The sequence below is a fragment of the Trichosurus vulpecula genome, chromosome 3 (assembly GCF_011100635.1).
Source record: "Trichosurus vulpecula isolate mTriVul1 chromosome 3, mTriVul1.pri, whole genome shotgun sequence".
In the NCBI taxonomy this organism is placed as follows: domain Eukaryota; kingdom Metazoa; phylum Chordata; class Mammalia; order Diprotodontia; family Phalangeridae; genus Trichosurus; species Trichosurus vulpecula.
The window spans coordinates 406362506-406381846 of NC_050575.1; positions in this window are offsets into that span (position 1 = coordinate 406362506).

Sequence of the window (19341 nt, forward strand, 5' to 3'; positions counted from 1 at the left end):
AACTCAAGGCTAGCCCTCTACCCACAGGACCACCTAGCTGCTGCCCAGTTATTTTGTTATAGCATGACTCATTCAAAAATCATATTTTGGAGAGAAAGCTGATGTGAAGGAATCATGTTAATATGTATAATTGACACAGGACTTTAAAAGAACTCGACCAATCTGAATATACTTCCCCAACAAGGTCACTCCATTTCATCCAGTGACTTATAGGGACTCCTAAGTTGATAGAAGACTTTTTTGCACTTAGCCTAGAGCCTTGGATTGATTGCCTGAACCCCCTTGTTCACCCTTAGTTCAGACCTCTGATTGGTTGACTACATGGGTGTGTTCTCAGCCCATAAAGCTGATAAAACTAAGTGGGAGGCAGTAGTTAATTAATTAACCCAGGAACCACTTGTAGACCGACTGGTTTACCCAGGGCCGCACAACCTGCCTATGTCAGAGGCAAGACTTCAAGGGGCCAGCTCTCTACTTTCGTCAATGCTGCCTCCTTGAAGAGGAAAAGTCCGTTATAATTTATTTACATTTCTGTAGTCCTCGGTGGTTCATCAGATACTTTCACATACATTACTGAAGGAAGCAGCATGGGCAACGGAAATAACACCAGATATGGAATCAGGAGATTCAGTTTCAAATCCAAGCACTGACATTTACTAGCTCTATGAGTTTGGACAAACCTCGCTTTCCTAATCTGCGAAATGGACACAATGATATTCTTAGTACTTTGTGGTTTCAATCTTCATAACCTTAAAATGCTATAGGTATGTGGCCTGACTACTATCTTAGTTGATGTTCACAACAAACCTGTGCAGATAAGTAGGACAGGTGGTAGTGTTTTTGTTTAATCATTTTTCAGTTGTGTCATTTGGGATTTTCTTGGCAGAGATACTGGAGTGGTTTGCCATTTCCCTCTCCAGTTCATTTTACAGATGTGGACACTGAGGCAAATAGGGTGAAGTGACTTGCCCAGGGTCACACAGATAGTAAGTGTCTAAGGTCAGATTTGAACTCAGGTCTTCCTGACTCCAGCCCTGAGATCTAGGTACCATGGCACCACCTTGCTGCTCCATGACAGATGTAATTGTATGAGAACACTGAGGCTCTGAATGACAATGGATTAGAGATATGGAAGATGTAGGAATTTGCTAGCCTTAAGATATACAGTTTAAAAGGAGCGTTGGGATTGGTTGGGCCCTGAATCCAGGATGGCCACTGCCTACATGGCTTTGGTTGGACAAATTCCTTGATCTTTCTGGATCTCAACTATAACAGGAAATAGACTAGATGACAGCCAGCGTCCCTTCCATCTCTAAAGCCATTATGCTATGACAAGAAGAAAAATACCGTTTCACTAGGGCTTCAACCCTTCAAGTTTCTGATCCAACAGGGTTTGCTTTTTCTTCAAACACCAGAGAAAGAGGGATGGAGCTAACAGAGAAATCAGATTGGGCTCCAGGAAGCACCTGAAGATTACAACTCCCAAGACCCTGACTGCATTTACATTTGGTGCCAACATCTTTGTCTCTACCATGCCGCCACCTTGGGTACCTTTGTGTCTCCCCTCCCCTTTTTCAGCTTCCTTTTATGTGTTATCTTTCCCCATCAGAATGTAAGCTCCTTGAGGACAAGGGCTGCCTTTCTTCTTGATTTCTGCTTAGTATTTGGCATATCATAAAAACTTAATAATTACTTGTTGACTGACTGACATACATAATCACAGATATAGATACACACACATAAATACACAAATAGGATAGGTTGTTTGTATGCTGCTGTGTGCAGTGCAGTTTTGGTGATGCCCAATAGGTTATGTGTGTCCACGTAGGTATGTCTAGATATGGCTCACAGAGAGGCAAAAATAGATATCTCTAGTTTCCTCTTCCCATCCTTTCTCCAAGGAGATTTTGATTCCTACCAGGAGGGAAAGTGGGAGGTAGGGGCCAGAGGCTGTCCACTTTGCTTTCCTCAGTGAGGGGGGTACTAGACTAGAATTTCATCTATCCCTCAAATATAGTTAGTTATGGAGAAATAATTTTTAGGTTCAATCTGTTCTCCTGATTGCTATCCCTTAAAGGGGAAAGTGTCCCAAGCTATCTATCCAAGACTTGACGCCCTTCCCACCAGATGCCAGTTCCCCAGTGAAATCAACCCATTTATCCAAGTCAATAACAAAACAGAAATCAAAAACTACAGACATATATAAACATACCTAAATATGTATGTATATATGGGCATGTATATCAATTCCCAATGTTCTATATCAGGGCTGCCCAAAATATGGCCCACGGGCCGCATGTGGCCCACAGTGCAATTTATGTGGCTGAGCTACCATAGAACTCTCACTAAAATGGCAAATCAAAATATATTGTCTATTGTTTCAATAAAAACCTAAGGTTGGACAGCCCTGTCCTATATCATCACTCTACCTCAACTACCCACAGATAGATAAGCATCATAACTTAGATCTACCTATCACCCACAATTGTCTCACTTTCATGAACCTCAACTCCCACTTTGACAAACTCACATCTATCCATTTTTCATCATTCCTCACTCTTCTTAAGCCCATTCCTTATACTTATTAGTGAATCCTGACCTGTGTTAGGAGGTTGGAAGATGAAAGAAAGTGACAAAAAGAAGGGAAGAAGGACCATTGAATCAGCCAACATTTATTAAGCACCTAATTTTTGTCTACTCTCAGAGCTCACAAGTATGTAATACAGATGAGACTCTTCCTGTAGAGGGCAGAGCTGCACCATGTAAGTAAAAGCAAAGAGGTCACATGGAAATGGCCAAAGTAAAAAAGATGAATGAATATAAGTGGTGGATGACACTGATACTGTCTGAATACAGACTGAAGCATACTATTTTCTTTCTTTTTTTTCCTCTCTTTCTCTTTCTTTCTTTTTCTCTTCCTTCCTTCCTTCCTTCCTTTCTTTCTTTCTTTCCTCTCTCTCTTTCCTTCCTTCCTTCCTATCCAAGTCTTTTTGTACAAAATGACTAATATGGAAATGTTTTACATGACTGCACATATATAAACTATATCGAATTGCTTACCATCTGAGGGAGCAGGGAGATGAGGAAGGGAGGGATAGAATTTGGAACTCAAAACTTTTTTTAAAAAATTTAAAATTGTTTTTTACATGTAATTGGGGAAAAAGTAAAATATATTAAAAAAAGTGGTGGCTGAATATAAGTGGAAGGGGGATACTGAGGCAGCCCTTTGTCAGTCTGATTTAGCAACAGAGCAGCACATTGTCTTTCTGAGACATTTAACCATGATGTTGATGAGGGTTTGGGGTGAGAGGTGCTCGACACCCCAAAGTACAGAAACACCGGGTCCTGCCGAAAGAATTCGACTCAAGCCTTCTCAGCCAAGGGAAAAGAAAGTTTATTAAGAGTTAGCCACATAGGCCTGCCCCCAGAGATCCCATCCCTTGCGACGCCTGTAAGGAAAGCGGGCCAGACCAATCTGAGCTAGATTGGATCTGACCACCTTCATGGAGGCAAGATGGAGATTATATACACAAAGGTTGTGGGAGGGATTGAGGGGTGGTCTGGGGTGGCCAGAGGAGGGGTCTAGGGAAGGACTTAAGGAGGAGTCTAAGGAGGAGCCTGAAAAGACTGGGATGAAGTCAGACTCCCGGGTGGGGGAAATAGCTGAAGGCTATATGGAAATGACAACCCATAAAGGGCTGGGGTAGCAGAGCAGGGTATAGATATTTTGATCAGGTTTAAGGATGGGAAACAGGATTAAGGGTGGGAGGTCGTAGGGAAGACAAGATTAAGGGTAGGAAACAGCTGGACAATAGAGGACTGGGCAAGGTAGGCATTTGGGCTTAATGGTTATAGCCTCAGGCCAAGGCCAGGTAGAGTGAGAAGATTCAAGGAGAGTTCAAGGGTTCAAGGGGTTCCCAGAGACTGTGCCCTCATCAATGTGACCGAGAACCTCCAATGATATGTCAAATCTGATGGCCACTTCTCCCTTCTGGTGATTCATGTAGGGACAAATGATACTTCCACAAAGAACCCGGGAGGTCACTGGGGATTGTAAAATTCTAGGCCAGAAGCTAACAGCCTTTGGGAAGAGGTGGCATTCTCTTCACTGTTGTCCACTTAAAGTTGGGGACTTCATAAGACAAAGGTAGATTTTGGAAGTGAAGAGGTGGCTAGAAAAATGGTATATTGGGATGTGCCAAGCCAGGTATCACAGAGAGTATAGCAGACAGAGTACAGGAAGGAGGTAATATCTAAGAAGGGAGTCAAAAATAAAACTCCTGGCCTCATGTCTATTCATGAATATAAAATGTATGAATAAGAGACAAGGTGTACTAGAGGTCCTAATTCAAGGAAGCAAATTTGGCCACATTGAAATCAGAGACTTGTTGGTAAGAGACTGACAATTTGGAATTTAACTATGAAAGGATCCAAAAGGAGCAGAATAGATCCAAATGGCAAAGCAAGATTATTTTGAATCCAGAAGTTATGTTTCTGTGAGGATGCCAAGGATTCATAATGGGTGTTGATAGATAGAGAACATTTGGTGAGAATCAATGGAGGGAGCTAGGAAGCCCAGTGGATGATGGAATCAGGAAGACCTGCATTTAAACTGGGCTCAGACTAGCTGTGTGACCCTGGGCAAGTCATTTAACTTCTCTATGCCTTAGTTTCCTTATCTGTAAAAGGGGATAATCCCTTCCATAAATAAATAATAGTATCTGCTTCCTAGAGTTGTTGTTGTTCACTCTTGTCCAACTTGTACTGTACCCTGGTCCTGATGAGGGTTTGGGGTGAGAGGTGCTCGACACCCCAAAGTACCGACACGCCGGGTCTTGCCGAAAGAATTCGACTCAAGCCTTCTCAGCCAAGGGAAGGGATAAAGTTTATTAAGAGTTAGCCAAATAAGCCTGCCCCGAGAGATCCCACCCCTTGCGACGCCTGTAAGGAAAAAGGGCCAGACCCATCTGAGCTAGATTGGTTCTGACCCCCCTCATGGAGGCAAGATGGAGATTATATACACAAAGGTTGTGGGAGGGATTGAGGGGTGGTCTGGGGTGGCCAGAAGAGGGGTCTAGGGAGGGACTTAAGGACGAGGTCAGACTCCAGGGTGGGGGAAATAGCTGAAGGCTATATGGAAATGACAACCCATCAAGGGCTGGGGTAGCAGAGCTAGGGTATAGATATTTTGATCAGGATTAAGGATGGGAAACAGGATTAAGGGTGGGAAACAGCTGGACAATAGAGGACTGGGCAAGGTAGGCATTTGGGCTTAATGTTATAGCCTCAGGCCAAGGCCAGGTCGAGTGGGAAGATTCAAGGAGAGTTCAAGGGTTCAAGGGGTTCCCAGAGACTGTGCCCTCATCATTCCCCCCTCAAACAAATGGGACCCAAATTCTTTTGGGGTCAGGGACGAAGGTCTCAGCTTCTGGAATTGCTTCCTGCTGATAAGGGGCGTAGAGCTGGCTTGATGGGTCCAGTTCAAGGGGTGCACAGTCATCTGGAAGTTGATGGCTTGGAGACTGGAGGAGACAAACCTGGCAAGGAAGTTAAGCAAACAACAAAACAGACAGTACAGGAGTACAGAGAAAGGACAATATCCCTGGTGGGAATTAAAGATGACTATTTCATACCTAGCTCTTGTGTGGGATGGATTTTACGAATCCAAAAATTAACAACAGAGGCTCAAGGTGAAAGTAGAAAGGAAAATTTATTACGATCCTGCAGGAAAGGGCCACCCGGACATCGAGAGGACTTGGGGGTCCTCTCAGTGTCAGAGCGCGCTGGACACAGAAAATTGGGGTGTTTATATAGGTCCCTAATCGCAATTCCCCCTCCCAACCTTCTTCCTCTCAGCTTGCAGACGTAAGCTTTGAGGGTACAATCTAGACGCGATAAATCTACCCAGGGGCAAACAGTATAGTTATTTTTACAAGCAGGCCACAGTCATAAACCTCCCACCATCCTTACTTCATTCTACTATCAATTTCAAGGTAGTAAATCTGTCTTAAATGACAATGACGACTAAACAAACAGTTCGGTTATCGGTGACAGGCAGGAATTAGTTGTTAGTTACCTAATCTTGCACATCTATATTGCACCTGGCTTTTCGGCTTTCCATCCATTCTTCCCCAAACAGAGGTTCTCTTATCTTGGGGTCAATGTACAGGGGTGAGTATCCTGTGTCTTATGCTTATCCTCAGAGAATTTTATGGTTGCTGACTTATTCACCTCAACCCTTCTTTCTTCCAGGCCTCTTGCCATTAGGTAAATACACAGGACCTGTTCTTAATCTCGGGGGCCTTACGGTCACTAGCTAGGCTTGTGGAGGGGAAAATATCTAAGTAGAGAAATGGGACTCACTATCCTACTTATTTCTATTTATTTAATTTGTTCCCTTTTATGAGAGGTCTTCACTCGTCCCACACAGACCCTCCTCTTTTATTTGCTCAATGAAGACCTCTCACACTAATCTTGATGTATTTTCTCCTTGAGTCTAATTAGCCTATTGAGGATATAAATTGGGGTTCTACACCCCCAGCTCCCATCTTGAGCCCAAGTAGCTGGTCTATAAGTTTGAATGATCCTTTCTGGGGTTCACTCATTACCCCTTTAAGTAAGTATGAGAAGGACTGATTGACACATTGATAAATCAAAGGGGCAGTCCCCTTTATCAATACAGATACAGACACCCAAAAGAAAATAATGATGCAATTGTCCCTTTAAGATTCAAAAAGTCTTTTCCTATACAGCTGTCTGGCATCATCAATGAAGTCCTCTGGCCCTTGGTATTTGTTCCACCCGTCTCCTGTCAGCATCTTCTTCTTCTTCTTGTCTTCTTGTAGGAACCAGCTTCTTCCATTCACCTACAAAAGTTACCTCAACACAACTTTGAGTTATCATTTCTATAACCTTTTAGTCATGCCATGTTTCCTTGATGACATTTACAAAATAAACCACAAACCATTCCTTTAACATGACTAATTGTAACAAAACTTTAGACAAGCTTGATGTTAACCAAATAATATTCTCACAAGCACTTGATCTACTCCTTCTTTCTTCCAAGAATTAAAAGACCCTAACTTCTACAAGACCTTATACAAGGCCCTTATAAACTACCCTTAATTTATATGGGACCACACACAGGAACACTAGTCCCAGTCCTATAGTAACCTAAGATGTTCCTTAATCAATTATTTTAATAAATCTGTTACTATACTTACAAAACTTTCTGATTATAGAAATTTGCCACCAAGAGATCAGGAACTTATAGTCTAGTTTCCTGTCAACTCCAGGTAGAAGTTATGTCAAACTGCAAGCTGCATTGAGCCAGGCTCAAAGTCTGCCAAGCTTCAGCTAAGGGATCAAGTCAAGAGGGTCCCACCTCAGCACAGGCTGAACAGTTGCTCTCTTAACTTTACCATGAAATCATACCTGCAGTCCACGCCTGTCCTTCACAGGGCTGCTGCTGCATCATAGATCAGTGGCTCAGACAGCCTTCCTTGATATTCACACCTGGAGTTAGACTCAGAAAAACAGTCAGTTAACAGTCCCATTAAGTCTCTGAATGGCAAGTTTCAAAAATCAGTTTCTTAAGGAACATCTTAAAGTGAGCCTTAAGTAGCTTGCATGCATTTTCTCCCTTGTTCCTAAAATCTTCCCATTAAGGTCATAAGTTATTGTTCTAACACATTTGCATCAGTTTCCCAGACTCTTCTATTCTCCTCTAACTGTGCCTGATCTGAAAGAATGAGATATTCTTCAAGAACTGAATCATATAAATATGATAGGTTCAAATATTAACTTCATCTTTACATTTTGGACCATGGAATGAATTCAAATTCAAACAACCACATTTAACTTGTTCATCAATGCAAAAATATTCTACAACTTATCTCTCTTGAAGAGACTTACACATTGAAATTCTTTCTCCCAAACTGGAAATGTCTCTGATTTAATTCCAGTAATTAATTACACCATTTGTCTTAATACCCAATTGCTCTTACATGACCTTAAAACGTTTAAGGGCCTTACTCCACATAGATACAGAGTAACTTTAAATCCCAGCCTTAATCTATGGGATAATGATTCAACCTTACATTTGTATCTTTATTTTACAAACTTCTAAATTATTCCCATTAATATTTTCAAAGAATATTATCTTTCACATGACTATACAAGAGCACCAATTTACCCAATCATTTGATTATTACTGGATAATTCTTACTTAATATAACTTAGTACAGTCACTCAAATTTGGTTTTCCATTTTTGAAACTTCAGAGAATTTCAGTTTATATATATATATCATCTGTTGTTTTCTATCCCTACCTAAACCTTGTACCTGGTATAAGAATCTTTTAAAAATGAGCTCATCTATCCTTTTTAAACTATCAGACAAATACCTTAATAAAGGAGAAATAATCTTGCTTTTACCATTATCTTATACAATTTGTGCAAAAATCCAAATTTAAAATCTATTTATCAAAGCATAAACCAATAATATACATCTGTATATAATTCTTAGAGAAATCAATCTGATCCTGTTAATTTTCTCAAATTTTGCTTTCCTATTTAATTAGATATCTATCACATTACATCTTTGTCTAATCATTTCCTCCTTTTGTAGGATGTTATCTCTATATGATATTTATTTGGGGAAATATAGGTCAAAACTGTAAGCTATTCATTCTTGCATCCCATTGTAGTGACTCAGAGATATTCCAATATCCATCTATTACCTAATAGATTTAGCATTGTGCTTACAAAACTTCCTGATAATATAAATTTGCTATGAAAGGAAAGAGGGACTATGTCATATATCTTAACAGAAGGCACTAGATGCTGAAAGCAGGGCTTAGGAGTAGTTCTCAACCTGTAGTGCATGTCATTCTACTATTGGCTTTATGGCACCTATCCCTGTAACCAGAGCTTAAAATAATAGTAAATCGAAGTCCCATAGAATCTTAAATAGCAAATGAATGTCCTTCAGATAGTACTGTCCCAAATTTCATTGAGCTAATAATTATCAGATCAATGTACATATCTTTTCTGTCTCCTAAAATACTTCCTCATATTTTCTCAACATAACAACTATGTAGGGGACAGGAAGGGCTTGAATAACTCCCATTTGTCCCCAAACCTTCTTACATGCCTTTTGTATTTTTTTTTATCTTTTTTTATTATTATTTATCTTTTCTAAATCTCTCAAACCCATTATTCAGCTTTCCTTTATGTTTCAACCATAAGACAAAATAGCTCGTAAAATAGTACTTCTTACTGACATAACTGTCTATACTGGAATTCCATTCCAGCTTCCTAAACAAAACAAAGAGGTTAATGACCAACCTCACAGGCTGATGGATTTATGTCCCTGCTTACTCATTCTGGAGGAAAGGGACACTTTTAGGAATTAAATCTTATACACACTGGTAAGCTCTAACTTGCTTAAAATCACAAAAATACTTTTCATCCTGATGTTAAAAGGAATACTCACTAAACTTTTCTGAAGAAAATTATTTGGAAAGTTTTAAAATGATAACATCTCTTTTTTTCTTTCCTTAAAGCAAATTAACCCTTAAACATTAGAATTCATTAACTAAGTTGGTGGAAGATGTCCTCATTCTCAAATATTTATACAGAATTCCTAGATATTATAAAGTTCCTTAGTTAAAAAGATGTTGCAATGTGGAGGACACTTAGTTTCTTAAATTAAGAACATACCCAATTAAATTAGCCTTATCTTTGTTTCAGTTAAACCTCAATTTCAATTCTTAATATAACAACATCCAGATTATAAGAGGAATTGTTTTTTTTTTTTCTAACAACATAGGTCAAATCAAATCTGGAGTCATAATCACTAGTGGTAACATTTTAATTTCTAAGGCCCAATACTCTTAGCATTGTAAAGATTATAAAATCACATTTCTTAACAGTTTATAATGTATCCTGAATTGACTGAAATTGCAAGAGGAGATTCTTGTTTAAACAGGGCCTGTATAAATACTTGACTTATAGCAAAAACAATTTTAGCTGAACTTCCTTTTAGATAAAGACAAAACTTGGATTTCTTAGGTTATAGCAATTGTCCAGCTTCTTAACCTAATACAATTCTAACAAATTTCAGATTATAGAAACATCAATCTCATTACCAACACATGGAGATTTAAAAGTAATATTACTTGCTCATAACCAGATATAACAGTTTCAAACTATCACATTTTTATCATACCCTTTTTAAAGACCAATTCATATACATGACAAAATTTAGACCTCACAAGGGTTTCTCAAATTTACAGCTTAAGAGAACTATAAAAATACAATTTAGAAATAAGATGACTTCAATTACGTTTTCAGATTATCACATATAGAAATTATTAATCCAATTACTTCTGGTATTTATATATATTAATACATTAATATATATAAATACATACATTAATACATCAATACCTTAAATATTAGCTTTAGCCAAATTAAAATGCCCCATGAATTTGAGAGAGGTGTGGCCACGTCCCTTTGTGTGGCGGCAAGAACTTGGGGGCTTGAGAGGAGAGGTTCCTCTGCTTGCCTCCCCCATTTTCCCAATCAGAGGAGGATAATCTCAAATTCCTTACCATTACTTTCTTCCCTTATCTGATCCAGGATGGGAATCTGCTAAAAGGTTTTAGCTGCTCTAACTTTTATCGCAGCCCTGGCTCGGTCAGAGACAGGACAACTAACTTTCACCTGGGTGAATTTCACTCCTGTGTTCACTCCTTAAAAACCTTCTTTATCCAATCAGGAATAACACATTTCCCTTAAATCTGAGGGAAAAGTTTCCCACTCTCTCTTATTTCTCTCCACCCCAAATTTGGCCAGAACTTGGAATGGAGGGAAAAAGAAAGAGCACTTTTCCTACAACTTCCCAAAAGTTTCCAAAACTTTTACTCTCAAACCTCTATTCACACTGTCCATGCAAATAGATTATATCTTCCTGACACTTCTCTTACTCTCTTTAATGAGTGACTGTTCAGTCTCTCAACCTGTTTCCTTTTCTCCCCAGCCTTCCAGGGACCTTTCTTTTGTTAATTACTTCCTTTTCAACTTCCCTTTTCCACCTAAAAATACTTTTCTCTCTCTTTCTCCCCCTCCCGCTCTCTGATGCTGCCTGCTGCCACAGTCAGAGAGGAAGGGGAAAGAAAGGGCTGCACTCTTAGAGATAACACACTCTCTTCACACAGAAACACAGACAGATACAGAGAGAAATCCACAGAAAGAATCCAAAAGCTCAGGGGGGATTGCCAGACATCCCCAGATTCCTTTCTTTTCTCTTTTTTTATCCCAGCATCTCTAAGCCTACTCCCAGAGAGCTACCTTCAGGGATATTAGCTGTCTTACACTGTTCCTTTCTCAAGACTTCCCAAAGTCTTATCCGGGGGGACAGGGACTCTACAGACACCAACTGTCTAGGCTCTCCCTCTCTCGTCCACCCCACTCCAGGGGACAGGGAACTCTACAGACACCAATTGTCTAGTCTCTCCCTCTCTCGTCCCCTCCCGGTCACCCAAGGCCCTATTGCCCTGGGCCGTGTGCACACCACTTACGGACCGATCAGCAACCCAGCTTCCTCAGCTGTCTCTGCAATCTTTGCTAGCACAATCAGGAGCTCCGTTCTATTTCGTCTCTACTTTCTCCGAGTTCCTCTCTTCGAGATCTTTTGTCCTACCAGGAAGAGCTCTCCCCCAGCGAAACCCCAGGGCCTCCGGAAAAACGGAGTGGGTACCCTGCCCCCAGGGGTCGCAGCGGGACAGCTTCCTCCCAGGCAAGGACTAAGTCTCGGTGGAACCTCCAACTGTGTGGGATGGATTTTACAAATCCAAAAATTAACAACAGAGGCTCAAGGTGAAAGTAGAAAGGAAAATTTATTACGATCCTGCAGGAAAGGGCCACCCGGACATCGAGAGGACTTGGGGGTCCTCTCAGTGTCAGAGCGCGCTGGACACAGAAAATTGGGGTGTTTATATAGGTCCCTAATCGCAATTCCCCCTCCCAACCTTCTTCCTCTCAGCTTGCAGACGTAAGCTTTGAGGGTACAATCTAGACGCGATAAATCTACCCAGGGGCAAACAGTATAGTTATTTTTACAAGCAGGCCACAGTCATAAACCTCCCACCATCCTTACTTCATTCTACTATCAATTTCAAGGTAGTAAATCTGTCTTAAATGACAATGACGACTAAACAAACAGTTCGGTTATCGGTGACAGGCAGGAATTAGTTGTTAGTTACCTAATCTTGCACATCTATATTGCACCTGGCTTTTCGGCTTTCCATCCATTCTTCCCCAAACAGAGGTTCTCTTATCTTGGGGTCAATGTACAGGGGTGAGTATCCTGTGTCTTATGCTTATCCTCAGAGAATTTTATGGTTGCTGACTTATTCACCTCAACCCTTCTTTCTTCCAGGCCTCTTGCCATTAGGTAAATACACAGGACCTGTTCTTAATCTCGGGGGCCTTACGGTCACTAGCTAGGCTTGTGGAGGGGAAAATATCTAAGTAGAGAAATGGGACTCACTATCCTACTTATTTCTATTTATTTAATTTGTTCCCTTTTATGAGAGGTCTTCACTCGTCCCACACACTCTCCTAACCACTTGTTCTGCTTCGGGGTTCAGGAGTGTGTAGCACATCCAAATTAGGTCGGGGATATCTAAGAGCAAGGTTTGATGTTTGGTGAGCCTGTGGTTAGCCAGGCACTGGTGGCCCTCTGCTTCCAGGGTGCTCTGGCAAGGCAGAGCTTCTAGGGGCTGGTCTGCTAGAGGCTTAGAAGCTTCCTCAATTGGAATGGCTGTAGCAGCCAGAGAATCTAATTGTTTTGGAAAACAGGGGTCAGATCCTAAGGACTGGATTAGAATTTCCAAAGCCTGTCCTCTCCTTCCTTCAGCAGAGTGAGTGAAAGGTTTTTCTAGATTAGGTAGAGCTAATGCTGGAGTGGTGGTCAGTTTAGTTTTTAAAGTCCCAAAAGCTTGTGGTGGGTAGGGGCCCCACTCTAGAGGGAGTGAGTCAGGGCCTTGAGTGCCAATTAATGGTTGCAGCCCCTCCCAAGCCTTGGACTTAATTGGATATTGAAGGCAATGGAGGGGAACTATGGCTGGGGTGGCAGAAGTAGCTTGCCCAGGAATTCCCTGATCCCAAACAATTGGCTCAACCCTCTCCCATGCCTCTGGGGGAACATGGGGAGGTCTGGGAAACAGAGAGAAAAGGGAGTTATGAGGTTTAACTAGAGAAAATTGGCTTCCCAATTTCACCATCAGGTCCCTTCCCCAAAAGGGGGCAGGGCCAGAGAAGGAGTGTTCAGACAACAGATCCTTGATGCCCATGACCTGATAGGTCGAGGGGCATGTGGGGCCAAAGCCACTAGTTAAAGCAAGAGAACATAGCCGTGATAAAGTGGGTAACCTTACCTTCTGCCTCGATTTTGCCCAAGGCTCCGCGAGAGAGGTGGAGAAAGTGGGAGCACAGCCAAGCCCCAGGCTTTCCCCTCCTCCCGAGTACTGGAGGACAGGGTGCTGGGAGGAGGCTCTACCACTTTTCCAGCCTCGGGGACACGCTGGGCATGGTCCTGGAGGCGTGGATCCTAGAGGCTTCTTCCAGGGGGGCGCCCTAGAGGGGCACTCCTTAGACCAGTGACCCTCCTTGTGACATCGAAAGCAGGTTTCCCCTTTGCCAAAGTTGCCAGAAGCACCCTCCGGCAATCTCCTGGCCATGGCAGCCGCCAAGAATTGGGCATGTTCTCTGTCTCTGGCTTTTTCCTCTGCCTGGACTAAGTCTCTATTATTGAACACTCCGAATGCTGTCTCCAGTAATTGGGCCTGAGGTGTTTGGGGTCCCATTGCCAAGTTCTGCAGTTTCCTTCTAATATCTGGGGCAGACTGATTAATGAAATACATGTTAAGTATTGCTGCCCCTTCAATAGAATCAGGATCCAAATTTGTATACTTCTTAATAGCTTCTACTAGCCGGGCCTGGAAAAGGACAAGGTTTTCTTTTTCTCCCTGAGTAATCTCCCTAATTTTTTGAAAATTTATTTGCTTTTGAAATGCAGTTCTTAGACCTTCTAACAGGCAAATTACCATATGGTCTCTCTTTTCTCTATCCTCACTCCTTTGATAATTCCATCCTGGGTCACTAGTTGGAACAGCAGCTGTTCCTGGGGGATAGTTTATGGGGTTATTGCTAGCCAAACTGTCCCCAAATTTTTGAGCGTGTTCCCATATTCTCCTCTTCTCCTCAGTGGTACAACAGGTAGAGAAGAGGATATGCAAATCACACCAAGAAAGTTCAAATTGCAGGGACAGATCCCTAAAACCCTCAGTAAACTTAGTGGGATCTTCTGAGTGTCTCCCCAGTTTTTCTTTAATTTGGATGAGATCTGAAATGGAGAATGGAACATGCAATCTCCTTGTCCCAGCAGGGGAGGCAGGCATTTCCCTCAGGGGAAAAAGCCTTGAAGGCGCTGTGGGACCTGGAGCTTGGGGCTGAAGTAGATTAGACTGCAAGGCCAGCGCATCTGCCTGGCAAGGGAGATCAGCTAGTACCTGAGGAGGGGTAGAGGTCAGAGGGGAAGATACCCCAGAGACCCAAGTGGGTGCTACCTCAGAGAGAGGGGCTAGGGGAGGAGATATTGCCATGGGGGCAGGGCCCGAGGCTGGAACTTGAGTAGGGATTGCCTTGGGGATAGGGCCCATGGTGATAGATGTTGCAGGGCCTGCAGTAGAGGCAGGGCGTGGGGTCCCTTCGGCTGGAAATTCCTTCCTCCTTAGTAAAGGAGAAGTTAGGAGTAATTGTTGGGAGACAAACAAAATAAAACAAGAAAACAAAATATACAGAAGGTACCTGAAACTTTCCCAAATTCCCAGCGCCGAAACAATTGAAAGGATCTGGCACATGCTTCCGGATGGGGCATCCGTCCATGTCCTTCGACATGACCACTGGACCGAGAACCACCTGATAGCGTCAGGTTGAGTTGACCAGGACAGTGTGACTGTCCGACTCACTGAGACCACTGGACCAAGCTGTCCGACCCACCGAGAACCACCAGAGAGCGTCAGGTTGACCAGGACAGTGTGACTGTCCGACTCACTGAGACCACTGGACCAAGCTGTCCGACCCACCGAGAACCACCAGAGAGCGTCAGGTTGACCAGGACAGTGTGACTGTCCGACTCACTGAGACCACTGGACCAAGCTGTCCGACCCACCGAGAACCACCAGAGAGCGTCAGGTTGACCAGGACAGTGTGACTGTCCGACTCACTGAGACCACTGGACCAAGCTGTCCGACCCACCGAGAACCACCAGAGAGCGTCAGGTTGACCAGGACAGTGTGACTGTCCGACTCACTGAGACCACTAGACCAAGCTGTCCAACCCACTGGGACCTGCTGAGGTCAGGCCCGAGAAGCACATCCAAAATGTTTGGAGAGCGAGGAGAGGGATTGGGAGAGGGGGAGGCTCACATACCTTCAGTCTTGGCTGGAGAAGAACTTGAGATTAGCAGTGCTTCCCGGTTCAGGGAACCATAAATGATGAGGGTTTGGGGTGAGAGGTGCTCGACACCCCAAAGTACCGACACGCCGGGTCCTGCCGAAAGAATTCGACTCAAGCCTTCTCAGCCAAGGGAAGGGATAAAGTTTATTAAGAGTTAGCCAAATAAGCCTGCCCCGAGAGATCCCACCCCTTGCGACGCCTGTAAGGAAAAAGGGCCAGACCCATCTGAGCTAGATTGGTTCTGACCCCCCTCATGGAGGCAAGATGGAGATTATATACACAAAGGTTGTGGGAGGGATTGAGGGGTGGTCTGGGGTGGCCAGAAGAGGGGTCTAGGGAGGGACTTAAGGACGAGGTCAGACTCCAGGGTGGGGGAAATAGCTGAAGGCTATATGGAAATGACAACCCATCAAGGGCTGGGGTAGCAGAGCTAGGGTATAGATATTTTGATCAGGATTAAGGATGGGAAACAGGATTAAGGGTGGGAAACAGCTGGACAATAGAGGACTGGGCAAGGTAGGCATTTGGGCTTAATGTTATAGCCTCAGGCCAAGGCCAGGTCGAGTGGGAAGATTCAAGGAGAGTTCAAGGGTTCAAGGGGTTCCCAGAGACTGTGCCCTCATCAGTCCCATCTGGGGTTTTCTTGGTAAAGAGACTGGAGTGGTTTGCCATTTCCTTTTCCAGATCGTGAAACTGAGGTAAACGGGGTTAAGTGACTTATCCAGGGGTCACATAGCCTGAGGCAGGATTTGAACTCAGAAAGTTGAGTCCAGTGCTCTATCCTCTGTGCCACCTAGATGTAGTGAGGACCAAAAAGACTAAGCCAAAAAAAAAAAAAAAAGACTAAGCCTTAATGCCCTTATCTATAAAATGGGGACAATCCCCTGTGTAAAATAGGGATAATAATAGCATTTACCTCCTCAAATAAGATAACATTTGTAAAGAGCTTACCACAGTACCTGGCACATAGTAAGAAATTAATAAATGCTTTGTTTTTTTTTAATGGAAACTATATTGCCAAATGAATATGTGACACACCACCTGGACAGAAAAGTTCCTGAAACGGATCAGAATAATGTCATGGAAGCAAGATAGAGTAGTGTTGGGGGGGGGGGGGGGCGGCGCTTAAAATATATACACATTTATTGGAGCTCTGTCTCCTTCAAAAAGAGAGGCACTGATAAAGTCTGATCTTATGGACTCATAGATTCAGAGTTGGAAGAAACTTTATGGGTCATTGAATCCAACGCCCTCATTTTACAAATGAGGATTTGTTTCAGTTACAATCTAATTATTCAAATTGTGGAAGGAATGAGGGGAAACCTTTTTCCTTTCCTTTTTAAATTTATAAGCATTTATTTTCTCTCCCTCCCATTCCACCCTTCTCAACTGAAAACAAACAAATGCTTAGGATAAACATGGAGAGTGAAGCAAAAGAAATTCCTGCATTGGCTCTGCCCAAAAATGCACATCTCATACAGCCCCCTGAGGCCATCACCTCTCTGCCATTATTATAATGGGGAACATCCTTCAGCATCAAACCTGCAGCATCTTGTTGGTCTTTGTATTGGCTGGTGTTAAGTCTTTCTCAGCTGTTGGTCTTTGCCAAGTTGTTATTGGATAAGTTGTTGTCCCCAGTCTGCTCACTTCATTCTACATCATTTCATGCAAGTCTTCCCAGGTTTCTCTGAACTCATCCCTTCTTGTCTTTTCTTAATGCACCATAGTATCCCGTCACACTCATATATCATAACTTAAACTAATAAGGAGGAAATGCTTGTTGAAGAAAAATTATGGAAACATTGGAAGGAAGCAATAGCTCTCTTAAAGAACTCGGGATAGAAAAGGAGAGGGAGCGATAGCTAATGTATTAGATGAGAGATCAAAACTTCAACAAGATCCTTGCAGGACGGAAAAGTGGGCTGCATCTCCTAGGATGAAATAAATGTAAGGTGTTCAATTCAAGAAATCAACTTCACAAGTATGATATTGGTGGCGGTGCAGCACAGCTGGAGGGCCGTTTGTCTGAAAAGTACCAGAGGGTTTTAGTGGTTTGCAACTTCAACATAGACCAATAATGTGACACAGTAGGAAAGAAACAAGCTTTTATTAAGTGCCTAACATGTGCTAAGAGCTTTTCAAATATTTTTCTGTTTGATTCTCACAGTAATCCTGGGAGGCAGATGTTTTTACTTTCTCCATTTTATAGTTGAGGAAACAGAGGTGAATTCACTTTTTCGAGGTACACTAACTAATAAATGTTTGAGGCCGAATTTGAACTTGGGTCTTCCTGACTCTAGCCCCAGTGCTCTATCCAGAATCATCCAGCTGTGTCTAAAGTTAAAGAGAGACAGCTTTCAGCAGTGATAGTCCCATTGTACTAACCCTCTATTATAGGGCCAGATCTCAAGTATTGTTTTCAATTCATTTTAGGGAAAAGATGAAGAGTGTTCAGAGGAGAAAGACCAGTGTGGCAAAGGGTCTCAAACTGGTTTATGGAACTGGGGAGATTAATCCTGGAGAAGAAAAGACTGAAGGGAGTGGGAGACAATGGTCAGGACATTATAGTTGTCTCCCAGTATTTGAAGAGTTTTGTTTGTGGAGGTAAATTCTGCTTCTGATAATAATTTGAGCCATCGTTGGGAATGGATTCCCTAAGAAGTAGGGGGCTCCCTGGAGCAGAGCCAGGAGAACATTATACACAACCACAGATATATGGATTCTGTGAGGACCAGCCCTGACAGACTTTACTCCTCTCAGCAACACAAGGTACAAAGACAACTCCAAAGGACTCATGATGGAGATTGCTATCTACATCCAGAGAAAGAACTATGAAGTATGAATGCAGATTGAGTCACACTTCATGCTAGCCTCCCCCCCCCCTTTTTTTTTTTCCTTTTCTCTCTTTTGTTTTTGTTTTTGGGTTGGCTTTTTTTTTTTGGTCCTGTTTCTTCTTTCGCATGATTCATTTCATTGATCACAGTTCTTCTCCATAACTTGACTAGTGTGTAAATTAATTCAATGCAAAGTTATACATGGAAGCTATATGGGATTCCATGCCATCTTGGGGAGGGAGGGGGGAGGGAGGGAAGAAAATCTGGAACTCAAAATTATGTAGAACCGAATGTTGTAAACTAAAAATAAAAATTTATTAAAAAAAAAAGAAGTAGGTGGCTCCCCTCTTGGAGTCTTTATGCAGTGGCTAGGTGACCCCCTTAAGAGGTATGTGGTAGAATTCATTCTTTCTAAGGGTGTAGGTTAGACTCTTGGGCCTCCTGGTTCTCTCCAACTCAAATTCTGTAACATGAACTGGGATCAAATCTCTGGCCTAGGCCTTGAGCAACATTGTGCAGCTGGTGCTGAATAAACATATGCAAGATTTGGGCCTGTGAGAGCAGTATGCCAAGGAAGAAGGAAGGATCCTTTCAAGGAGCTTGCAATCCAGGTGGGAAGAGAATCTCAAGCAGAAAAAGCTCATGTGACCAGAGTTGTTGATACCATTCCTTTTCCACTCTTTAATTCTCATGGAAGGAGGGGGAAGAAGGCAAAGGGCAGTTTAAGGTAAGAGTCTAGACAAGGAGTTTGCAGGTGACTTTTGTGGTTTTGTAGCTGGACCCATACTGGAACATAGAATGCCAAGGCAGGACAATGTAAGTCTCTTGAGAACAAAGGCTTTCCTTTTTTTTTTTTAATTTTTGTCGCTCTGTGTATCCTCAGTGGCTAACACGTAGTGAGTGAGTGCTTGATAAATAAAATTAAATCTGTAGAATTGAATTGGACAGAACCAAGTGAGGGCCATTAAGGAAACGGACAC